The sequence below is a fragment of the Sus scrofa genome, chromosome 5 (genome assembly GCF_000003025.6).
Source record: "Sus scrofa isolate TJ Tabasco breed Duroc chromosome 5, Sscrofa11.1, whole genome shotgun sequence".
NCBI classification, from domain to species: Eukaryota; Metazoa; Chordata; class Mammalia; order Artiodactyla; family Suidae; genus Sus; species Sus scrofa.
In genome coordinates, this window is record NC_010447.5 from 48,306,567 (window position 1) to 48,333,125 (window position 26,559).

A 26,559-nucleotide genomic window follows, 5' to 3' on the forward strand; every position below is an offset into this window, starting at 1 on the left:
TTCTAAACTCTGATGGCAGAAATTATTTAACTTTACTACTGTACACAGCCTTCTGACCTTTCATGGTCCCCCTAGCTACCCATGTCTATGTATCAACCTTTGAGTTTTGCTCTGATTGTTCAGCTGTTCAATTTCTTTCAGCATGTCTCTTCCTAGATTTTCCCTAATCATCATCTTCTATTTTCCTAATGGTTACCTACACTTTTACAAGTCCACTCTCCATTTATATAGCATCATTATCCTTAAGCTTCCAGTCTGTTGAAAATGTGATGGCTACCCCTTCCTATCCTATTCTTCTGAGATGCTTTCTTCTTAGACACTTCATATAGGACACTGGGACTATAGAGGGATTGAAACTGAGCATGGCCCTGTGGGGATCCTGGCTGCAAGAGCCTTTCTGTGTCCCCCATTTCTTGTTCTTAGGAAATGTGCCTCATTCAGCCACCATGACCTTCCCTGAGTTCCTAGGGACAGGTTCAGACAGTTGCCGATAAGGGAAGGGAGGAAGAGTCAAGCAACAACAGCACAGACTTGGGGCAGGATTCTTTTCCCTCTCAAGGAATACACATAATAATATAGGCATCTTATACACCTAAGAGAAAAGTTATATTCCCTATGCTTCTTTTAGAAATGAATATTTCAGAACTGAACAGATTAGTGTCCTTCCTTGTCCTTCTCCCTGACTTAATTGCACCCTAAACACAATCACCCATAAGCTAAAGATTAGGAACCCTGAGCACAATTGCCTGTGGGTTAAGGATTATTAGCACGTGATGTTTTTCAGGAACTTTCCTAGTTTGTTCTAATCTCTGATCAATTTGCCCCTTTCACAAGTACTGTTATTTTGGGCAATAACCCAGAAGATCACCATCATGATCAGGCCGAGATCCCCTGACTCCAGCTTTGATGACTAAGATTCCTCCAAAGAAAGAATAATACATGTTTGTCCCAATCCTGATTCCTATATGAGAACCTGTTTTTCTCTTTTTAACTATAAAACTTCCCTGCAATCCTTTCCACGGGGGTGGGGGGCAGTCTTTAAGGCATTAGCCTGCTGTGATCCTCTTTTGCCTGGCAAAGCAATAAGCTATTTTTTTCTCCTTTAACCAAAATTCTGTCTCTGTGTTTCAGTTTGGCACTGGCAGACAGATGCCAAATTCTGGCAACAGGATTTACTCCAACTACTTCATTTAAGAGCAAAAGAAACAGAAATCTGTGTAGACCGGTTACCAGAATTCACCTGTAATCCACAGGTGAAAACCACAGGGCCAAAATGAAACTAAAGATCTTTTCATTGCCAAGAGCTGTAGAATCCAGCCTTGGCCCCTACTGATGCAATGACTGTTCCCAGAAGTCTTAGAGTTTTATCTACACCAGGATTCATTTCATCCAGTTGGCATAGCCCTGAGCAGGGTGTCCTTGAAATGCAAAGGATGGGATCTGAAATCGGCCACAGACATTAGCAACCAGCACTTCTACAATTCAATTACCCTTCACTTCTTATAGCCAGAAGGGAATTACATTGAATACTGAATGTGCAGATGAGTCAGAAAAGGGGACATTTTACTACATACAAAAATAAGGATTTTTGTTGGTGGTGGTGGTTTTGGTTGGAAAAAAAAATTCTGAATCCCCTCATAGGATATTAAATAACATAATTTTGGCAAAAGATTTTGGTCTCTTTTCGTCTTCCTTGGTCATTATTTTGTTTAACTATCTTGGCCATGAATTTGTTCATTGAGACCCTCTATGGGGGATTCTTTGGTAGTTCTGATTTTTTTTTAATCCACTCTGTTTTGAAAAGTTCTAGATTTCTTAAGATGCCTTCTGTCTTCTTAGAACCTCCACCCTCATCTGCTGACATCTATAGAATGGCCCATCAGTGCTCAAAATATTCTGAATACTGGGACAAAAATTTTATTCATCTGTCAGTGGATTACTCTTCCATTGCAGTCAGCTTCTGAGTCTGGCATGTCTATTCATGGAAAACTGTTCAAAGACAAAGCCGTCCTTCAGTTCTCATTGGTATTCACAACCATTTCTTGGAGACTTGTATTGTTATAACCTCATATTGTTATGCCCTTATGTAGCATTTCATGGTTTTCACATGTTTTTGTTTGAGCTATGAGGTGAGTAGGGCTGATATTATCTCCATTTTATGGTTGAAGACACTTCAGCTCAGTGAGATTCAGTGACTTTCCTAAAGTCACTTAGATAGTAAGTGGCAGAGTGAAGACTAGAATCTTGGCCTAATGCCAATGCTCTTCCTCACCACTCTGCCAATCAAGCATTAAGATTGTTTTTGTCTTATTGTTTCCCGACCCCCCAACTTGTCTGAAAGGCAAAACCACCACACAGAAATAGGACAGAAAAAGGCATTTTCATTCACACACACAAAAAGGAGTTGTCTACCATGAGAATCTTAAGACTTCTCCATACACCAAGAAAGATTCAAGCCCTGTTTCCAAAATTGCTAATTTAAGAGTGTCAATTAATGATACAAACACAGCAAATCAAAGTTCAATCTCAAGAGTCTTTGAGTGGCTAAACAGGTTTATGCTAATAACATTTCTATGCTACAACTGAATAAACCCATGCAGTTGCACTTAGAATCAATGCAACCCTTTGCTCCAATGCTGTCTTTGCTCAGCTCTTTGCAAGGAAGGTGTGAGAGTACTGTTGTCTGACTAATGAGCTGTGCAGATGGGTGATGCCACAGAAGGCTGCAGAAACAGAACTTTCCACAGGTTAGAGTGCAGAACTCTGACAAGACTAAGTCATGTCCCTTTGTGTCTGCCATGCCTTATGAACTTTCAGACTTGCTGGGAGACACCAAGAAATCTAGGGTAGACAACAAAGAAGAAAGAAGGCAGAAGTGGGACTTGTTACATATCATCAGCACTTGTCCTAAGAGTATGCAGTTGCTTAGGACCTGGGAAGGCAGCACCAAGATTGCAAACACTGGGATATTGAGTTCATCATTGGCAAAAGTTCTTATTACTTAAAAGGCAATCTTGTGTATTGAATTATAAATCCTAATAAAGTACTGGTGATGGAGTCCTTCCATAAACTGTTCACACATCTCTTACTGTTGTGAATGATCAAATCTGGACAACTCAAACATGGGGTGTCCTTTGAGCCCTCCATTGAACCTTCCTTGAGACCCTGTCAAGAACTTTTCATACCAATTTCTCTTCCTGGGGCCAGTTTTTATGAGCAAAGAGTCAATATTTAATAACACAGGAAGGGGGACTAATATTTAATTCTCTTCAGTACAAACCTTACTAAAGGAGTTTTGAATATCTAATGATTTGATTTTCTAATGTCAATATTTTCTATCTATATTTTATTGTATATTCCTTCCATCTATATATTTCTCCTCTCAGCCCTGAAAGTGGTTTGTTTCTAAAAATCTTCAGTCAATTGAAATTTCATGAATATTTGTTTCCCAGAACCTCCTTCCTTCAAAGTCAGTCAGCTACCCTGTTACCAGTCTTTCAAGCCACACCCTACTGGTCATAATTAGGTTGTATGGGAAGAGTAAAAATACCTTCAATGTGGACTCTTCACCATGCTAGGTCAGAGGTGTTCCATAGTTTTGAGGGTGGGGTGTCTTTTTTTTTTGTCTTTTTTTTTTTTTTTTTGCCTTTTTCTAGGGCCACTTCCTGCAGCATATGGAGGTTCCCAGGATAGGGGTCTAATCAGAGCTGTAGCTGCTGGCCTACGCCAGAGCCACAGCAACTCAGGAACCGAGCCACGTCTGCGACCTACGCCACAGCTCACGGAAACACCAGATCCTTAACCCTCTGAGCAAGGCCAGGGATGGAACCCGCAACCTCATGGTTCCTAGTCGGATTCCTTAGCCACTGCGCCACAATGGGAACTCTGGTATTCCATAGTTTAAATGAAATTAAATGCCTGTGCCAGTGTCTCCAGTTCCATCTCCTGCAGACCCCTGGAGAAGACCCAAGCAACTACAGAGAAACAATACTTTCTCTTCATTACATTTTTATGTGTGTTACCTGGTATATTTAAATTCTGGGACACATCTTAGAGATGAAAAAGGCAATTAGATACTACTTAAGTACCACCAAAAAGGAAATGAAGGGTGTGAACATTTTAGAAAGGAGTCATTAAGCTGGTTGTCTCGATCATTTTGAGCTTCATATTTAAGACCAGATGTAAACAGTATCCATGACCAGCTAGTAAAATAGCTAAGTTGCTTAGGAGTCAAAGAACACTGCACCATCACAAATCAGCATTAAAACTGTAACCTAAACACATGCACACATTAGAGAGTGGAGTTAGAAGGAGAAAAAAATAAATAATCCTTTCACCCTGGCAAAAGTGAGGCATCAGAGAATAATTTCCTCCCTCTTTATTGTCCCTCATCTCGTATTTTCTAGATCTGCTATTTCCTGGTCTTAATTTAAGATTAATGTGAAGGAAAGACTGGTCATCTCTACTTTATATTGCCATAACAATTTCAGCATATTTACAGTCTGAATTATATTTTACCATACATTTCCATTTTATCTTTTGTTCAGGAAAATAATATCCAAGTCTAGAGAACAACACAAGGATGCCCGACATGACACAGCCTGCCTTCCACACAGGAGAGAAAACCAGCAGCAAGTGAAAACATTGTTTCCTTTAGAAAAGGAAGTCTTGGGAGTTCCCATTGTGGCTCAGCGGAAACGAATCTGACTAGCATCCATGAGGACACAGGTTCGATCCCTGGCTTTGCTCAGTGGGTTGAGGATCCAGGGTTGCCGTGAGCTGTGGTGTAGGTCACAGACACAACTCAGATCCTGCGTAGCTGTAGCTGTGTCTGTGGCATGGGCCAGCAGCTGCAGCTCCAATTTGACGCCTAGCCTGGGATCCTCCATATGCTGCAGGGGCAGCCCTAAAAAGGCAAAAAAGAAAAAGAAATAGAAAGTCTTTACTGTAACTATTTCTTAGAGAAGGAGATAGAGTTTGTAGACACGTTAGAATATTTGTTTTCTAGGGTGTTAAGAAGAAAAACTTTGGGCAAAAGCCAAATCATTATAGATTTCATTTTACACACATGAAGTTTCCCAATCACTAATCTCAGTCTTTTATACCTGATGAACTATTAGGTCTACAACTTCTGCCATTTCTGCAGATGCATTTTCCAGAAGCACATGTTTCAGGAATTCTGAATCTTATGGTCTGATTCTCTGCACTTAGAATCTGTCTCCTTAATGAATGAATTTTGCATCCTGTTGACTGGAAGTAATGTAACAGGTGAAGCGTCTATGGAGTAACTAGTTGGGAGTTTTTACACATAGCTACACATAGCTCAAATTCAGCCAAAATAATCTCCTTTCCACGTTGTGATACTACATACAAAATCTCACAGATGCCAAGAATGTTTTAACTAAATAATCTGATGGAGCTACCTTTTCTGTTTAAATAATTCTCACTTCTTATTCTTTAGCAAACTTATTCTATACCTATCAAGAGTATAGTTGAAAACCTAATGATATGCTCATTTTTAATGTTGACCCTCTTTTTAGTCAGAAGCTATGATTGCTTCAGTTTCTGAAAACAAATCCTGTCTGTACCACATAGCCCGGCTTAATTTAATTTCCATTTCTTTATATAACATGTAGGAAGATGGGGCATATATGTGTTGAAATGTGAAGAAGAGCAAGAAAAATGAGGATTTTTTCCCCCAGGATACTCTGTTTAAAAAAAATAAACGTAAAATAACCCATAAATTCATTAGTGGCGACCACTGAGTTTTGTTTTACTGTATCCAGGTTGAAAAATACTTTATTTTTAAAAGTCATGTGCCAAGTGATTCAAGCATGTATTTTATGCTAATATTCACAGCACCATTATTCATAAGAGCCAAAAGGTGGAAACAACCCAAATGACCATCAACGGATGAATGGAGTTTTTAATGTGGTATATGCCCATAACAGAATATTATTTATCCATTAAAAAAATAGGATGCTAATATATGCTACAGCATGGGCACACCTTGAAAATATTATGCTAAGTGAAATAAGCCAGATACAAAAGGACAAATACTCTTATTCCATTTGTCTGAGGTACTTAGAATAGAAATGGAAAGTATGATAGAATTTATCAAGGGCCAGGGCAAGGGGAAGTTGGTGAGTTGTTTTTTAAGGGGTACAGAATCTCTGTCCAGGATAATGAAGATGTTCTGGAAATAGCTAATGATAATGATTGCATGATATTGTGAATGTCTGTAATGTCACTGAATTGTACACTTAAAAATGGTTAAAATGATAAACAAGCAGTTCCCACTGTGGATCAGCTGGTTAAGAACCTGACATAGTCTGCTTGAGAATGCAGGTTCAATCCCTGGTCTCACTCAGTGGGTTAAGGATCCGGTGTTGCCACAAGCTGGGGTGTAGGTCACAGATGTGGCTCGGATTGGGTGTTGCTGTGGCTGTGGCATCGGCTGGCAGCTGCAGCTCGGTTTTACCCCTAGCTTTAGAAACTTCCATGTGCTGCAGGTTTGACATAAAAAAAAAAAAAAGGTAAACAAAAGAACTCTAATAAAATATGATTAGTATTTCCAAGATGGAATAAAAGGCACATGTCAGTGAAAAGCATCTGGGAAGACTTACATTGCTTGAGAAAATAATTTGTAGTATACTTTTTGGTTTGCTATAAAAATAATTCACATTGACCCTTGAATAATGGCATAAATATATTCTAGTCATCAAGCCGCATTGGTCATATCATTTCCTTCGTCTTTGAACACTTAGGAGTAGACTTGTGCATTTTCAGACAGCTCTCAATAACACCTCATGCCGCTTTGAACCATTAAGTATGATCTTTGAATCACACATCAGCTAAATCGTGTAGGCTATTCTGTCTTATTTCTAGTTACTATAGAAACTGTGTAGTCCTGATGTTGTGAGGAGACTATAAGAGCATCCTGAGAGCATACAAAGTTAATTTATTTCATGGTTTGTAATCTCTTCCAGCTGCCTCCATTTGTGATTACCATGTTCACATTGGGAGTATAAACATACAATCCAAAGGGCTCAGGGAACCAAAGCCAATCAGCAAACCCACCCGTGCAAGCTTCCCTTCCAAACTCTTCTCACAAAGATTTGTGCTAGAAGCACATGAAAGAAATGGCATGTGAGGCTCAGGTGTTTCCAATTATTTCCCTCGCATGAGCAGAGGTTTCCTAATCCAAAACATATTTCAGCTCAAATGATCTCCCTTATATTTAAAGATTGTTTAGGTTTAGGAGAATTTCATCTACATATCTGATTCCTTGACACTTCATCAATAACAATATCTCCTCTGAGCTCTTCTATAAGAACATTTCCTCTCTGGGTGGTTGAAAATATGGTACATTTAAGTATTGCTTATTTTTGTGAAGCGCACTCTTGGAAAGTGTATGACCTTTTGCCCTTGTAAGAAAAAGAGAAATAAATGCTCAGTGTAGTAGATTCTTTGTCAGTGACATCACCACGGAGTGTTCTAGCACAATGTCTCAACTATCTTCCTACTCAAGGACTATCAGTCTCTCTCTAGATGGTATAGAAGCGGGAAGATAGACCCATCTCTGCTGGTATAAATCATTAACTGCTTAAATGTTAATACTCAGGCAAGTCTATTCAGGGATTACAAAGAAAGAATGTGGGTTTGGAGCACTTTGTTTTCCTAAGTTTCTTGCATGAAAGTTACACGATTGATCCTTTTGGTTTCAGCTTTATCTTGTGGTACAAGAAATGTGCCGCTTCATTGTTACCTCTGCAAGTTAGGGGCAACACTCTGCTTATAATCATCTTACAGGAATGGTGAGCATTATTTCTTAAAGCATCTTAATAAGGAGCACCATTAAATAATATTCACTGTTTAGGAAAGCAAAATCACCTACGATGGATGATCTACATGAATTACGATGAAAAGAGACCCAAAATTTTACCTACTGCTGAAAATGCCTGAAAATAAGTAAATATTTTAAGCCCTTCCCCAGCACTTTTCTCTCTCCTTCTCTTCCCCCCCGCCACACACACTCACAAATGTGCACACACACACACACACACACACACACACACACACACACTTTATGATCTTGGCATGAAATAGTGAAAGAAATTGTGAAAGGATAAGCACTGTTCTGATGATGAAGTGTTTTTGGTTAATTGCCAATGAGCTTTGTAGAGGAATCCAAATTTTCAGATCAGTATCAGAGCTAGAGTTCCTTTAGGGGATAAACTCTTATTCTTGGCACTTAATCCCAAGTCCAAGTAGAGGAGGCATTAAAATACAGCCATCTGAGTAAGTTTTTAAATGTGTGGTAACAATACGACTTAGATAACATAAATGGTTACCACTCAATTATCTATGTTTATAAAAATACTGACTTGAAATATGTCTATGTGGACATATTCGTAATGTAGCCATATTCTTTGGAATACAAGAAACACCAGATGCAAACCAAAATTTTGCCTTTAGAGAAGTTTTATTTTCCTAATATTTCACTTTTCTTAGGCTAAAGACAGTTTCAGTATGTTGAATGCCATGAAATTACCAGCCTGTTGCTTATATTTTACCACAGTAGGAGAAATGTAAAACTTTCGGAATTATTTGAAAGCAGCATTGCCCATTCTAAATAGGTTGTGTTTGTATCTGCACTGTGGTCTTGAGAGAGAGGGAACAGATTTCTCTAAGAGGCTGTTAGAATTACCAGGGTGCCAAATTTTCCCTTAATATCAACAGATGGCAAAGCTGAGTAATAATACTACCTTCTACCTGGATTACACATTATATTTCATATTAACCAACTAATAATTAGTTTGAGTTTGGTCTAGAAGGAGGAACATTGTAACCATGAACAGAAGTACCATAGGAACTGCTTTTCAAATTCATGTCACATACTTGCTGTTCTGTTGAAAACGGGATACACAAGGGGCTCAGGGACGAGGGTGGGGGAGGGAGGACAGCCACTCCAAAGAGGGTTCATTCACCTGCTAGCAGGTTGGCGCTGTCTGCTCTCCACAAGTTATCTAGTTTCCAAGAGTGTCCTAAGAAACAGGAAGTGGAAGCTACCAATTTCTCAAGATCAAAATACATCACTCTGCTGTGTTCTATTAGTCAAGCAGTTACAGAACTCATACACAAGAGGAAGGGACAGAAACCCCATTTCTCTATAGGAGGCTTTATTTAAAACCACTACTATGTCGGAGTTCCCGTCGTGGCTCAGTGGTAACAAACCCCACTAGTATCCATTAGGACACGGGTTCAATCCCTGGCCTCATTCAGTGGATTAAGGATCCATCATTGATGTGAGCTGTGGTGATGAGACTTGGATCCCAAGGTGCTGTGGCTGTGGCTGTGGCCAGCAGCTACAACTCCGATTTGACCCCTAGCCTGGGTACTTCCATATGCCATGGGTGCCCCCGCCCCCCAAAAAAGCACTACTATATATAAAATCACCAAGGGAAAAAAAAAAAAAAAAACACTTCTTTTTAACTTGATCTTGCCTTTTTAATATTAGTCTGCTTCAATCTTGGAAAATTTAGTACATCCCCAAGTTCAGTTTGAATCCTGATGTTTCAAAGAATCACAGCAAAACAGGCAAAAAACTGTGAACTTATCTTTATTTGGAGTATACTGTGAGACTAATTGAGGCAAGGGACATCTGTTTGAAATCTTGCCCTGAAGTAATAACTGGCTCTAGAGAGTATAAATTACCTCTTAATTTCTTGCATCACCTTTCAAGATCCCCAAAACATTTTCCCCCTCTTCCTTAAATCACTAAAATCTATGTGTATTCTCTAGAGAATGTCTTAAAGAGCTTGTAGTTGTTTGTTGAGTTTGTATTTTGCAAGCTTATGTGTTCCCCGTCGTGCATTCTTAATCACCTTTTTTTTTTTGCACATCTGTTACATGCTAAGCACTGGAATTTTTCAAAATACATGATTTGTGCCTTTATGGGAGTCAGACCAGTGGGAAAGACACATGTAAAAAAAAATAAGGAATCAAAGAAGTACTATAAGAAAGCTAAATATAAAATCCTGTGTGTTCTTTGGAGAATGAGGAGTCTCAGATAGGTGCCATGGAGCTGATTTAAGAGATAAGTGAAGATACTTTAAGCAAATGGAGAAAAGGAAGCTTATCAGCATACACAGCAAGTGAAGTCACTGGGTAGTTCTGAGAAATGGCCATTCATATTGGTGTGTGTTTAGAAGAGAGTATGACAGAATGAGAATGACAGAAGGAAAAGGGAGATGGGACTAGAAAAATAGATGGGACTAGAAAAATAGATTGAGCCAAATAATGAGCTTTGTGTTCTGGGGCCAAGTGTTTGAACCTGCTCCCATATATGATAGAAGGGAAGAGTAATTCCAGATTCTCCTTTGAAATCTGGCAATACATTAGATTGTGACATATAGAGATAGAATTTATCCTACTGATTTTTCTAAGAAATCTCAACTTTTCCAAATTTGCTTATTATGACTTGCTTTAAAACAAACAAACAAAAAAACTTTCATTGAGAAAAAAAAATGGAGTAGAGAATATCTATACAGTTATAAAACCTAAAAATCACTGAGCAAATGTGATAGTTGAAGCTTTGGCTTCAGAGTAAAAGTCTATCTTTGTTGTCAACATAGACCTTTTTTTTTTTTTTTTTTTTTTTTGTCTTTTGCTATTTGCTCCTGTGGCATATGGAGGTTCCCAGGCTAGGGGTCTAATCGGAGCTGTTGACACCAGCCTACGCCAGAGCCACAGCAACGCGGGATCCAAGCCACGTCTGCAACCTACATGGCTCATGGCAACGCTGGATCCTTAACCCACTGAGCAAGGGCAGGGATCGATCCTGCAACCTCATGGTTCCTAGTCGGATTCGTTAACCACTGCACCATGACGGGAACTCCAACATAGACCTCTTAAAATGCTTCTCACCTTCATCATCTCCTGTTAGATCAAAGTATAAAAATACTCAAAGAAGGTAGCATGGTCTGAGTAACACTTCCCCCACACCCTACCCAGAAATTCAGTATTAAAGCAATGTCCATCTGTGCATTGGAATTCATGTTCCCCAGTTAATAAATGGCATATTGTCCAACCTTCATTATGAAAATATGCTATTGGGGCAGTGCCTTGTTCGAGGACTGGTCTTAGGATGTTAGGGAAGTATCCTATTAAGAGGAAAGATTGGAAGTGTGAACCGAGATTGGAAAGTTGGCTTGAGCTATTCTAAACCTAGGTTTTATAAAATTTTCAGATTAAAAACTTCATGGGGGGGTGAGGAGATATTCTAATTTTAAAACGACTTTCGAAAAATGTCATAATAAAATGGACTCTTGGTTTTGCCAAAGTGAAAATCTGCAAAGTGAAAATTAGACACATTTCAGCTCAAGATCCCAGAGCAGCTCTTACTCCCCTATAGTTTGAAATTAAGTGAAGGCATGATTGATTAAATCATTGGCTGATGGTGATTGGTTCAGCCCCTCTTCCCTTCTTGGAGGTCAGAGGGGTGGGACTGAAAGGTCCAACCCTCTAATAACATGGTTGGCCACCTTGGCAACCAGCCCCCATGCTTAAAATTTTCCAAAATCGCTTATTAGCAAAAGACACCTTTGCTCTCATCACAAGAAATTCCTCTGTGCCAGGAACAGGACCAAATACACATTTCTTATTGTAAATCACAATTTCACACCATCTCTGGGAAGTTCAAGGTCATTCCCCCCATAAAGGCATTGTCCCATCAGCCTTACTTTTTAGCCACATTTTCTTAGCTTCCTAGTCCAACACTCCACCCACCCCACCACCTCCACAGTTGACTTCCCTGTTACTTCTCTTACAGAAAGTTACTCTTTCTAGCTTTTTTTTTGGGGGGGGGGTTACATAAAGCCAGTCATCTTCCAAAAGGAACACTGATTTCTAATGTATTAAGTAACGTCTTCTGCACACTACACGATGCCCACTGGCCCGTTCTCTAGTCAGCATTTGATTTTATCAGTATAAAACGCTGAAGTGTTATTTGGTCCTGTTCCCTAACAGTTGCAATTTATAATTATTTTTATTGAAAAAAAAATAGGAAAAGACAGTTATTGAGTACTTACCTGGTACCAGCCACTGAACTGGTACCTGGTGTTGGGGGCTGGTGATACTTTAAGCTCTCAGGCTTCATCAGCTGCCAAAACCAGCAGTCAGCTAGAATCTGGCTACAGCTGCTTTACTGTCACCTGACCAAGTGCATGAGGGTTCACCTCCACCAATTGTCTGCTCTATTTCACTTTCATAAAGGCATGCAACTTTGCCTTTTGGTGGTGTGTAGTGCTAGACAAAGATTAGTCTCTAGAGCAGTTACATGGAATCACCTGGGAGCTTATTGGAACTCCATCACCTTAGAATCTACCTCGGACCTTCTGGATTAGAACCCACATTTTAATTCACTTCCTGTGTGGTTGGTATGCACATTGAATTTACAGAAGCACTCATTAGAAAACTCAGTATATTTCTAGGATCACAGAAACTTCACAAATACCCGTTCATTAAGTTATGTATTCAACTAGGACTGCTGGCTCAGGATAGGAGGATGTTGATGGCTGTATATCTCCCCCACAAAAAGCAAAATAGTTTAATAGTACAAAAGTAAAGGGAAAGTAAAGACTTTTTGTTCTAAATGTAAGCTAGTCACAAAAACTTGAAAAGTGATTTTCATATTTCTAGTTCCCTTCCATAGTCCCATAAAGGTTTCTTTTTTCCCACACTTTTGTAAGTTCCTCCTTAAATTTTATAAATTTGTCCACTCCATCTAGATAATAAATTTTTTCCATTCACCACTGGAGAATATACACCTTGTTAAGAACTGTAATTGCCACATGTTTTAGAAATAATGTCCTTAAGATCTTACAGTTTAAACTTCACTTATGTTAGGAACATTTTATGAATATAAGTAAATCCTCTTTGAAATTACCAAATGCAGTTTTTGCCCATTCTTTTTTCAGCTAACGAATAAACATTATAGGTACCCATCATTATCCAGTCTTTCTTTGCTAGCTATGGGTTTATTTGCTTATTTTTTGCTATCTTTTTAAAAAGGAAAGATTAGGAAAAATATGGGATAGTGCTACAGAAGAATAAATTACACATTACAGGCTTATTCAAAACCTTTAAATTTTATGGAGTTCCCATTGTGGCATAGCGAGTTAAGAACCTAACATTGTCTCCGTGAGGATCCTGCATTGCTGCAAACTGTGGTGTAGGTCTCAGATGAGGCTCTTATCTGGCGTTGCTGTGGTGCGACATAGGCTGGCAGCTGCAGCTCTGATTCAACCCTAGCCTGGGAAATTCCATATGCTGCCAGTATGGTCCTAAAAAGGAGGAAAAAAACAAAAAACAAAAAAAAAAAAACAACAAAAAAAAACTTTTAAATGTTAAACAAATGGGGAGGATGGAGCAGAAAGCTCAAAATAACTAAACTTTCTGGTTTCCTTTTGATTTTATCAGCAAGATTTTCAGTTTCTCTTTGGTCTAAAAATAAACCTAAAATATTACTTCATATTTAACTAATGAATTTATAGTCATATTATCAACATTTTGAAAGTAATAGATGTAAGTACACTTGAAATTAGTATATACAATCTTTATATCCTGTTTTTCTTCTGTTTTTCAATAATATCATTGATTTTCTTTATCATAAGTAAAATCTTAATGTAATTTTTATCAGCTTGCTCATGGTCTCAAAAACTATTTTAAATGGCCATTGGGTCAGATCTAGTAATTTATCTATTCACCTATGGGGCATTTAAATAATTTCCCAAATGTTTCCTATTATAAGCAAGGCTTCAAGAAACATGCTTTTTTTCTCAATAATTACCTGGCAAGTTGGAGGTTAATCCCCTTCTTGACTGAACATTCCATAAACAAAAACAATTTTTAGGGTTGGTCAGTACAGTTAAAGCTCTTGGTCCTCCAAGCCTCATTTAGCTCTTCAGATTATTCATGTCAGCAAAGAAATGGGGTGTTTTGTTTTGTTTTGTTTTGTTCTGGGCTTGTCTGCAGCATGTGGAAGTTCCCAGGCCAGGGATCAAACCTGTGCCACAAGCAGAGGCCCAAGCCGTCACAGAGACAACACCAGATCCTTAACCCAATGGGCCGAAAGAGAACTCCACAAAGAAATGTTTTAGCCAAGGGTTAAATGGTTAGAATTCTAATTCATAAATTTCATGGGGTTACTACCAAGGAACTTCAGCTTCATCTGTTAACTATTCATTCTTAGAGGACCACACTGATATTCTTCTTTTTAAATTTACCTTTTTTATTTTTAATCTATTTTTATTGAAGTATGAATCACTTACCATGTTGTAGTCATTTCAGGTGTACAGCAAAGTGATTCAATTACCCATACCTATATTTTTTTTTTCAGATTATAGGTTATTGCAAAATATTGACTACCGTTCCCTGTGCTATGCAGTAGGTCCTTGTTGGTTATCTATTTTATATACAGTAGTGTGTACACATTAATCCCAAATTCCTAATTTGTCTGACCCCCTCCTTTCCCCTTTGGTAACCACAAGTTTATTTTCTATGTCTACAGGTCTATTTCTGTTTTGTATATAAGTTCACTTGTATCTTTTTTTTTTAAAGTTTCCATATATGAGCAATATCATGATATTTGTCTTTGGTGTACTTCACTTAGTATGGTAAGCTCGAGGTCCATTCATGTGGCTGAAAATGGCAACATTTCATTCTTTTTTTATGGCCGAGTAATATTCTAATGTATAAATATACCACATCTTCCACACTGATATTTCTTATACCCACTTTATTCCCCAAAGTTTATCTTTTATTTTGAAGTGGTGTGTCAAAATCTAAGGAGAAAAAAAAACCTCAGCTAAATGGTGAGCAAATGCTCTAAAGCTAAGAGAGAAAGATTAGTGGCTTGTGTGACAATAGTTTTGCAAAGATACTGTCACTGCTTTGAAAACCTTAAAGCTGCTTTCCCAAACTAGATGGGTGATATAAGTGCAGGCATATTTCAAAGAGCACCATGGCCTGGCAGCATTCTCTTCTGCCAACACAGAATTTCTGAGTTCAGAATGCTGTTGACAAATGATAATTAATATAATTGTGAACAGCTGTTTCTTCAGCGTGTGCCTTTTCAAGTGAGGGGGCTGAACATAAAGGCACAAGCTAAGCACTGGGCGGACAGGAGTTCAGAGAACACACTAAGCTTTTCTCTGGAGACATGAAAGGTACGTCTTCTTTCTTCACTTTAGGAGGGGCTACTTGTCTCTACCTCTTGAATTTCATTACTGAGTCTCACCTGGGAACATTAGCAAAAGCCCTATCCAAAATGCAACTGATTTGGACTGTAAGGAAAAGAGACATCCCCAGATCATTTTCAAAAAGCATAATGAGGAATTCCCTTCATGCCTCAGCGGTTAACAAGGATCCATGACGATACAGGTTTGATCCCTGGCCTTGCTCAGTGGGTTAAGGATCTGGCTTTGCTGTGAGCCATGGGGTAGGTCACAGATGCAGCTCAGATCCCGAGTTGCTGTGGCTGTGGGGTAGGCCAGTAGCCGTAGCTCCAATTCAACCCCTAGCCTGAGAACCTCCATATGCCGCAAGTGTGACCTGAAACACCAAAAAAAAAAAAAAAAAAAAAAGCATAATGGATCAACAGCTAAGTATTAATAACTCCTTATTGTGGCAGTTAGATTTGTGTTAAGTCCTGAGCCTTAATTTTTTTATGAAAATAGATTGTCTCAGAACTTCGAGATTGATGATCTCTGACAACTGTAAAAAATACAATGGGTGGGAAATGAACAATTAAAGATGTTGGCAACTGTTGAGGCTGATGTGGTTCTGGGCTCAATGTGCAGTGTTATTGGGACCCAATGTGTTATTTCCTGTTGATTCTAATCAGACTCAGCCAAACAATCATTTTCCCTCATAACTCAAATGTGTACTGCTGACAATAGCCTGAAGTTTAGAGAATGTAGAATTCTTTGTTGTTGTTTGGTTTCGCCTTCATTTTACTCTCAAACACTCTGAGCTGTTTTCCAAATGACTTCACTTCCATCTAATCATCTGTAATCAGCTATCTTCCATTAGCACAAAGGAAAATACTGCTGAAAAAAAATTGACTAAGAAAAAAAAAGGATTGCTTGATTTAGGGCCTTTAAGTGGAAACCTAGGGGAATTTCTTTTCAATCACAAATATATAATATATATCAGAATATACATATGTATATGAAGAATAAGAGACATTAATCAATATATGTTAGTTATTTAAGTACATATCCACTGACCTAACTTATTAAGGAAACTAGTTACTTAAGTTTTGCATTGAAAGAAATCTTGGGAAATCTGGCTGCTGAAGAATCTCTTTACTATCACAACAGTTACATTAGAATTTTTAGATATCTTTTTAGAGTTTAAAGGATTTCTATTGGAATTTAGCTATTGTCTATCCAGGTACAGTTTAGCCATAATCAGTTCTAGATTTTACAGGGTCATCCTGATGGCAAATCACTATTTGAATCATCAACATTTCTTTCTTTTTAGGGCCACACGTTTGGCATATGGAAATTCCCAGAGTAGAGGTCTAATTGGAGCTGCAACTGCTGGCCTGCGCCACAGCCACAGCAATGCCAGATCCAAGACACAACTGCGACCTACGCTGCAGCTTGTGGCAATGCTGTTATCCTTATCCCACTGAGCAAGGCCAGGGATCAAACCTTCAACCTTACAGACACTGTGTTGGGTTCTTAACCCGCTGAGCCACAGTGGGAACTCCTGAATCATTTCTCAAAAAAAAAAAAGGGGGGCGGGAGAGTATTTGTGCTGAAATTTGATGTCCCAGGTTGCATAATAGTCTAGAAGTAATTTACAAATGTCAGAGCATTTTTTGATTTAGAAAATACTTTGGTCATTGTATATACAATCTAGAAAAGTAATATATGAAATGATTTGCTGGGAATGTGTTGAACATAGAATGACCAAGTGCCAGCTCTGTCTCAGGGGCTGTTTACCATGCTGGGAGCATCCTGGACTTGGGCAGGGGCTGGAAAAAGACAAAATCTCTGGCTTCACGGAGTTTATATTTTCGTAGCAGGAGACTAACAGTGAACAAAATAAGTACAATGGTGTTATGCTGGAAGACAAAACAGGGAAGGGTAATAAGGGAAGGCTACAGTGGGTTTATTATGATGTTAAATAGGTTCGACAGGCACACTTTCAAAAAGAAGCAACAATAGTCTAGATAGGGAAGTGGCAGTTGGATTCAAGCAAAAGATAACAGAGATGGAGGTAATGGAGTTCAGTGAGGGATTTGATTTAGAGATGGAGATAAGGTGTCATAGAAAATACCCAGGTTTCTGGCTGGGAAGATGGAAGGTCCATTTGTTGGTGACCTAACTCTGAGAATCTTTGATTCCAGGATATTTCACAGTAGTAAATTCTACCAGCTCAGTATGCTGGCTTGGTAAACCTGCCCTGCTAAACACAGTAAGTTCTGGGGTGCAGGCAGGTCAGGCTCTTGGATGGTTATTCAATCAAGACACAGGTTTGGGGAGTTCCCATTGTGGCTCAGCACTAATGAACCCCACTAGTATCCATGAAGATAAGGGTTCAATCCTTTGCCTCGCTTAGTCGATTAAAGATCTGGCATTGCCATGAGCTGTGGTGTAGGCCGGCAGCTGCAGCTCCAATTAGACCCCTAGCCTAGGAACTTCCCTATGCCACAGGGGTAGCCCTAAATAACCCCCCCCCAAAAAAAAGATACAGGTTTGGACTGTACATTAAAAAGGTTTTTAAATAAATAAATAAGTTGGACAGAGAAGGCATCACTAAGAAAGTGGCATGTCAGCTGATACCGGAGCAGATGGGGAACAAGCCAAGGGAAGACACAGAGGAAGGAGTTTCGGCAATAGGGATGGTGAGCACACAGCCTCTGGGGTGGAAGTGTACCTCGTGTGTGAGAACAGGAAGGAGGAGTGGCTGGAAGTGGGGAGCATGGGAGAGAGTAGAAGAATGTCAGTTTAGAGAGGCCAGGACTGAGTGAGTCTTGCAGAGCCTTATGGAATAACGTACTTTGATGCCCTAAGTAGTCTTGATTTTTTTTTTAATGGCTGCATCTGAGGCATAGGGAAGTTCCCCAGGCCAGGAGTTGAATCTGAGCCTCAGCTGCAACAATGTCACCGCATCAGACCAGAGATCAAACCCAAGCCCATACACCACAGCGGGAACAACAGGAGTCTTGATTTTGAAGAATGTCACGAATGGAGTTGCCGTTGTGGCTCAGCAGTAACAAACCCAACTTGAGTCCATGAGGATGCAGGTATGATCCCTGGCCTCGCTCAGTGGGTTAAAGATCCAGCATTGTTGTGAGCTGTGATGTAGCTCGCAGACATGCTCAGATCTGGCATTGCTATGGCTGTGGCATAGGCCAGCAGCTGCAGCTCCAACTCAACCTCTAGGCTGGGAACTTCCACATGCAACAGGTGCGGCCCTAAAAAGCAAAAATAATAATAATAATATAAATAGTGTCACAAACCTCATATCTACAGACAACAAGGGAGACAGGTTGTGAGGTAGGGGCTCTCTAGCAAATGATTGATGGACATGGACCTCAGTGTCTCAACTGTAATTCTGTCATTATTTGTGGATTTCAAATCATTTAGAGACTATGAATACAAATACATCTGATAATATAGGAATAAAATATATAGTAATAAAACATAGTACCTTGTGAGTAGCAGACAAGATGCTGGCAAAGTGACTTCAGCAGAGAAAAAAATCAGGAAAGGATTTGAGGAGGGAGAAGGGGGCAGGGTTTCCAGCCCTCCGTGGCATTTGGAAAAGAGCAGCACAAAGTGGGATAATTCTTCATTAGCTAAGGCAGAAAAGCACACGTCTGTTCCATAGACAGAGGCCTGGTTCTCCTGACTTGCGTCTTAGCACACACCACATTATTTCTATGGCCCCTCTATACTCAGAACCACTACTAGACCATACAGCACCGTTCTACCAGTTTGAGACAGGCTCCACCTCTTCAGGACACTTTGCTTTCATCTGCTAGAAAGTCGCAGCAGACTGATGTTTTACTGCCATCTGCCAGAACCTCAGGATAAAACACACACTCCATCCACATGGGAGCACAGCCTCTGGGGTTGCACACTGCACAGGCTGCACACCATGTGGAGCAGCTGCAAGGGAGGAAGGAGTTGTGAACAAGGCCTGGCAGCAACTCTTTAATCTGGGGCTGCTCAGAATGACCAGGGAAAATCTCAGGACTATATTCCATTGGTTCCAAAACAAATCCATGTTCTTCCATCCCAGCTGGGCCTCTGTGCTCGTTGCATCCCCCCAAGACAGCTTTTCCAAACTCATCTACTCTTCTCCCACCCTGAATCTTATCCCTCATCTCTGACTTTTAACCAGTAACTTTTCTTTCATCTTTTCTTCCTTCCAACTCATTATCCTCTATCTTCCCCATCTGCCCCTCTCCTTCTCCAGAGAAAAGGTTGCCCCTGCAACAGATTCTTCCACAATCTGTGCTCTTGTTCTTATCCCCAGCCCTCCCCATTAGAACAATGCTCTACTGGCCGTTCTCCTCTGCCTCTTCAGTCTTTCCCTCTCTGTTGCCTCCTTCCCTAGAATCAAAGACACACCAGGCTCCTTTATATATGAAAATAAACTTTTTGCCTCTACTCTCCCTTCAAGATAGCTGTACCATCTAACTTCCTCTTTGATGCCAAACTTCTCTGAAAAAAACTATGGGTAGTGTTTCTCCATAGGAAAGCTATGGATTTCCCCTGAGGAAAAAAGAAGTTCATATCACCTACAACACAATTTTCATCTGCTTTCAGGAAGTGAATGAATCCCCTGAAGTGCATGCATGGATTCTCCAAGGGTCCGGAGATGGGGACAAAGGACAAAGGGCATAGATGTTATATTGACTCAGGACACTCACTGTAGTACGGTGGGGACACTAGGTGAGTCTGGTCACTGGTAGTAGCTGCCCCACAGCTGCTTGTTAGGTTAGCCCTGGGAGAGTCCCAAAATGTCATTTCTGTGATCAGTCCAGTAAATGACACCAAGTACTATATTCCATTATTCAGACACCCAGGGGTGTGTTTTCTCCTTTCAGGCTACCCGCCAGGCTCACAGATGACTTTCCAACGTGGTTTTAATATCCATGCAAATAAAGTATAGACTCCAAGAAGGTCAAAATAAGGAGAAACCCTAGAAATATCTCGATCTCTCAGGTCAACCCCCAGCATCCATGTGACCTTGGGCCAATTTTTAACTTCTTTGTTTCTTGGTTTCCTTACCTGTAAAATGGAGACGGTAAACACACTTACCTCATAGAGCTAACAGATGAAATTACTAGAGAAGGAATGTGAAGAATTTAACATGGGAATTTCCCATCATGGCTCAGCGGTAAGGAACCTGACTAGGGTCCATGAGGATGCAGGTTCAATCGCTGGCTTTGCTCAGTGGGTTAAAGGATCCGGCATTGCTATGAACTATGGTGTAGGTCAGAGATGTGGCTTGGATCCCATGTTGCTGTGGCTGTGGCATAGGCTGATGGCTATAGCTCCAATTTTACCCCACCTGAGAACTTCCATATGCTATGGGTGTGGCGCTAAAAAGACGAAAAAAAAAAAAAAAAATTTAGTGCAGGGTCTGACACATGGAACTCAGCTAGAGGTCGCTCTCCTTTTTGTATGATTCTTACTAAACTGGTCCATCCCCCAACCAGTTACTAGCAAAGCAAGGAAACTCAGGTCCACGAGGCCTAGTCCAGTGACCACCCCACCATACTGTGAGAAGGTAAGAAATATCACATGTTTATATGTAAGAAGGAGCCAAAAATTTGTTGTACTATATAAAATTGGTGCATGATAGATACTTAATGAGATGGAGAGTTCTGCCACATTTGCTTTCCAAACTCTGCAAAAAAAGCTTATAGTATTGTTCAGTGAATAAAATTGTTATTTGCCTTAGATTTCTCTTTTCAGTCAAGTTATTTTGGTACAAACCTCACAAAAGGAGAGCATGTGCAATTGTTTAGCCATTTTACATTGCGGTATCTTCCCTCATAACTGTGCTGTATTACATTAAATATTCAGCAGAGACTTTGATTCCAAAATGGGATCCCTGCCCAGCCACAAAGCCGGGTGAGTAATACTCTTGCCTGATTTTTGAGATTATTCTTAGCCTACATGCCCATTTTATTTAAATGACAATATTAAACTAACATGTTTTTATCATCATTCATTATTGTTGTTGCTGCTGTTATCATTACTATTACAAACACACCACACACACGATGCAAGGAGAGGCCTCATCACCTGAGATGTTCCTCTCCCTTCTATAGCTTCTCATTGGGCTCTGCCAGGTCACTTGAACACCACTGCACTGAATCGTTGTCCTCAAAAAGGTCACAGGCCACTGGAAGAGCACCTCTCAAATCTGATCCTTCAGTGGATTTCAGATGGATTGCATAATGATCCCTGGGAGAGTGAGTAAACATTCAGATGGCCAGACCTGACCAAATTCAGGAGTGTCTCCTGGGAATCTGTATTTAACAAGGTCCCCAAGTAGTTCTGATGGTTCTAGAACCGTGGCCAAGGCCTGGACAAAAACCTACACCCATGTTTTTGAAAGTGAGGACCACCTGCATCAGAATTTCTGAGAGGTGCATGTTAGGACTTGGGAAGCTCTACTGAGACGTGGAATGTGGAGACGACTTTAGTTGAGTTGAACGAGGGTTCAGGCCTTCACTGTACTGAAAGGAGGATGCTCTTGGATCTGGAAACCTTTCTGCATGGATCTAAGTTCCTGCCCATGGTCCTCTGATAAAGTTTCTGAACTTAGGGTCGAGCCAAGGCCCCTTCTAGGAGACCCATCAATGTCTTTGCTCAATTTTCTTACCTTCTGTTCTCCTCTTTCCCCATCCAAGAATCCTTTATCTAGGCTTAGGGTTAGAAAAATCACCCCAAACTGACTCTTGTTCTTCTAAATCTCTCATCATCCTCTTGGATTTCTGTCAAAAAGTCAAGCTCCTTTTCTCTGTGATCTGCAGAGACCTCCTTTTCCCCAAGACATGAGGTTGGAAAACTCTAGCTACTTGAGGTAGAGAAAGGACCTCGGGGAACAGGTAAACAGAGAAGGAATAACACAGGTTCTGGAAAGTCCATTCCTTCACCTGCATATTAGGCACCCAGGTATGTTTAGCTTATAAAAACACATCTATTTGTGCAAAAGTACACTTAAGATTTGTGCATTTTTTCTGTCTGTATATTATACTTTGATAAAATTTACAGTTAATAAGTGGTTAATATCTCAAAACATTACTGTGGACATAGATAGATTGCTAGATCCCCAGAGACAGAGAGACAGGTAGTCTCTGAGCAAAGATTGTAAAGGGAAGTGGTCTCAGTATTGTAATTACAAGTGAGGTTTTATTTTTCTCAGTTCATTTATCCATATCCGTTAAATTGACTATTGTGAACACTTTAGTTTTTTTTGGGGGGGGCGGCAGGGTGTTTGTTTGGTTGTTCTTTTTAGGGCTGCATGTGCAGCATATGGAAGTTGCCAGGCTAAGGGTTGAATCAGAGCTGCAGTTGCTGGCCCACACCACAGTCACAGCAACACAGGGGCTGAGCCACATCGGCAACATACACCACAGCTCACAGCAACACTGGATTCTTAACCCACTGAGCGAGGCCAGGGATCAAACCTGCATCCTCATGGATACTAGTCGGGTTCGTTACTGCTGAGCCACATTGGGAACTCTAGATGTTTTTTTAACTCTTAAAGTTTCTGCTCTAAATGTGAACAATAATTAACAACAAAAGCAACTTTCCCATGTTACCTGGAGATGACCTTCAGGGGCTACAGCAATAGGGAGTTGTGAGCATATTGTCTTTTACATAACTTTGTGGTCGTGGAGTTCATTTGCACAGGAACAATTGCCATCTCTAGATGTATCTGTACACACTTGCTGGAGCCAAAAGAAAACTTCAAAGAACTTATGAGAAATAGAAAGCTTCTCAGAGGCCTGGCAAAGTCAGAACTCTGCAAGTATTTACGTAAGAAGCCACTTAATGTCTACTTGACTGATGGGAACTTAAATTGCAATAAGGCAGCTGCTGAATAGAATGTTAAGTGTCCTTCAAGATGAAAGAGAGAAAACTCCAGTCTGCTCTCTCCCAAAGGTGAGCATGATACAACAACCATGCCAAAGACTCACATGAGGTCCCCCTGAATGGTATTTAAAGCCAGCTAAACAGAAATTGGAAGCAGGCAGAACTGGCTCTGGTGCCCAAACAATTTCTCCTGCAGTCCCCCCTCCCATCCCCATCCCTATCTCCTGTCCACCCCAACCCCACATGTTGAGTTTCCTACTCATTTTCCTTTTTTTGCTCTCAGCCGGAGGACACTGAATTCAGTCTTTGCGATGACGAATGCACATAGAGCAGAGACTCCATGGGGTGAACTGATTAGTGTTACCTGAAGATAGTTAACGTGTTCCCTGAGTCCTTCCCTTTGCAAACAGGGAAATCTGGAAACAGCAGTTTTCAGACAGGTGGTAGGATGGATATTTCTGGGCAGAAAGGAGCTGTCTCTGCCTCACCTTAGTGTTGCACTAAGAGGTATGTCTCCCCATGAATCCAGCTCTGTCCCTCTGTCTTGCCTTTATCAGTTCATAGAAATGCCAGGTAGCAGTCTCCTCCACTAATAGGCTCAGCAGCAAGGTAGCCTCCTGCAGCGGTGCCTTCAGGGCAAAGGGTAAGGGATACCCTCCCCAGCCTCTCTCCACCACCACACATCTTCCCCGCTCTGTGAACAAGTAGGTGAATTTGCAGAGCTTTAGGGAGACTCCCACCCGTCACAGACCAGACAGCTGCCTCCTGACCCTCTGCCCAGACTTCAGAGTCTAAACACGACTGCAGGGAGAGCTCGGTACCCCAAACCACATTCATACATCAACATTCAACATCAGTCCCACCTAGTGCTCGGAGCAATGGGTTTTTCACTCCTAGGTCCTGTTTTCTCATCCGTAAAATAGGAAGAACAGCCTCTATCTTACGGCAATATTAAATAAGCTCTAACAAGTGGCTCAGCAGTTTAAAGATCCGGCCTCGTCACTGCTGTGGCTCAGTTTCTATCCCTGGCCAGGGAACTCCTACATGCCGTAGACACAGCCAAAAAAATAAAAAAATAAAAAGTTCAAACAGGTAAAGTGCTTAGCACAGTGTCTTACAAATAGTACTCAGAACATGTAAGCATCCAAAATTATTCTTTTCAGGGAGTTCCCATTGTGGCTCAGCAGGTTAAGAAACCAACTAGTATCTGTGCAGATGTGGGTTTGATCCCTGGTCTCAATCAGTGGGTTAAGAATCTGGCAGTATTGGGCACAGAAGCAGTTTGGATCCAGCGTTTCTGTGGCTGTGGTGTAGGCCGATAGCTGCAGCTCCGCTTTGACCCCTAGCCTGGGAACTTCCATATGCCGCAGATGTGACCATAAAAACAAACAAACCAAATTATTCTTTTCAGAGAGCATCTCCCAGGACAGGGTGAGAACTCCCAGTTAACACCCTATTAGCATTTTGTATGAGGATCTGCATCAAGCTGTCCCCTACTCAAAAGCTGTTCTCACCACATGCCCAGCACGCTTCACCTGCACTGCCTCCCTTAATCCTCATGACAGTCCTCTGAGGCCAGTGCAGCTGTTCTCCCCATTTCACAGATGGCAAACTGGGGTGCAGGGAGGTTAACTAAATGCCAGGACTGGGATTCAAACCCACGTGACCTGGCTCCACCATCACATCTTGGCCACTGTGCTGTTTCACACACTGCACGGCCTACCGGGTGCCTGGGGCCAGAAGAGGCAAACACACGTGGTCTGAGAGCCCGTCTAGCTGTAACATACCTGTCTTCTGCACTAATCAGGGCTTGCCTCAAATGATGGCCCAATGATGGGATGTTTAATATTCTGAGTGCTTTGAAAACTTCAAATATGTTTAATATCTGTAGTCTGTAAACACTTCCCTTGGACAGTCAGGAATAAAAATAGCATAGCTTTTTAACAGCTAATACTTTTAGCAGTTAGTTTGCCCTTACCCTCCTACATTCTTTGGTTGAGACCCCCCATGCCATAATATAAGACAGATTATCAGGAGAAAAAAAAATTTACGTGCTATGTATAGGAACCCTGCAAAGATATGAGGCACCAAATGTGGCCAGAAATTAAGACTTATATGCTGAGCTAGGAATGCTTAGGAGACTGAGGCTTCAAAGAGAAGGGCAAATGTTTAGTAAACCGAGTTTGCCCTGTTATGCTCAGGTGAAAAAATTATCTCTGGAGGTAGATTTCTTCCTGGTACAGGTCCCCTTTCTAATATAAATTTTCCTTCTACTCTGTTTTCAGAGTTTCTCCTGTGTCTGCAGTTTCTCAAAATAATCCTTATGCCAAAGAGCAATCTTTTGGATGGCACATTCTGCTCCCCTTCACAGTTAATCTATCCTAGGAATTGGGCTGAGTGCTTTACATCAATTCTATCACTTAATTTTCACAAAACTCTATGAAATAGGTGCTGTGACTCCACTCCTTTTACCGATAGGACTCAGAAAGTTTAAATAACTTGCCAGAAGTCACACAGCCAGTGATAGCACCTACTTTGTATGTTTGGGGGATTAAAGGAGATAACGCATGTATGCAAGTGTTTAGAATAGAGCCTGGTATACCATGTATATTGTTCCCAGACTGTATAGTGGTTCTTAGTAGGATTCTTTGCCTCACTCTCTTAGGAGAGGCCATTCTGACTTAGTCACCTTGGAAGGAGATTTTTACCAACTAAAATAACCCCACCAGTCACCAGCTAGCAGAAAGATTTTCAAATCAGCTGCTTATGACAAATGCCAGAGTCATCAAATTCTTTTAATTAAAATTAACTCTTGAATCCCCAATTTATTCAGTTTCGTAAATCTAAGACTAGGAATTTTTAGGGAGAATGAACTATAGTCAGAGTCACATCATTTGTTTCTCATTTTTCATTTAATTATATTCTTATTTAAAATTTTGGTGGAAATCATATTTTATATCCTGCAATATGTCCATTCCAACAGAAGAGACACTTTATTGCTACCTCTTCCTTTACTATCCTTTTTTCTTCTCAAAGCCTCTGGCTCCATCCTGCCCCACCACCACCCCTCTAAGCCAACTCAATCATTGTTCCTGGCTCCATATTTGGATGTACCTGGTTCCCGATCTCTCCAGTTGGACTCTTGACCAAAGAGGTTATTAGACGGGTAAGGCTTCCTCTTCCTAATGACCACCACTCATAGCATAACTTGGATATATAATCAGATGAAGACGAAGGGCAGAGAATACAAAGAGTACCTGTCCCACCACACTCCATGCTACCCTCTCCCAGCACATGGGAGGGCCAGCACTCAGAGCCAGAGAAGACGATTCTGGGGCTGGCTCCTTAATCCCCCTTCCAACCTCTTTCAGGAATCTGTCTTTAAATTCCCAGAGTATGGAGTTTCAGTAGTGGCTCA

The 26,559-nt window shown here is 40.6% G+C and overlaps 1 protein-coding gene across 21 annotated transcripts in view; it reads left to right on the forward strand.

Moving 5' to 3' along the window:
- LMNTD1 (lamin tail domain containing 1) overlaps positions 1–26,559 on the forward strand; it is a 557,729-nt gene that overhangs the window by 464,394 nt on the left and 66,776 nt on the right. For 12 of the 21 annotated variants that reach the window (XM_021092168.1, XM_021092171.1, XM_021092169.1 and 9 more), the window contains one exon: positions 4,548–4,773. The exons of 3 other annotated variants lie outside the window; for them this stretch is intronic. The gene's annotated coding sequence lies outside the window, so the exon portion shown is untranslated. Of the gene's footprint in view, positions 1–1,839; positions 3,078–4,547; positions 4,778–26,559 lie in introns of those variants that run through there. 6 more of the 21 variants (XM_021092179.1, XM_021092178.1, XM_021092175.1 and 3 more) reach the window with 3 other exon arrangements.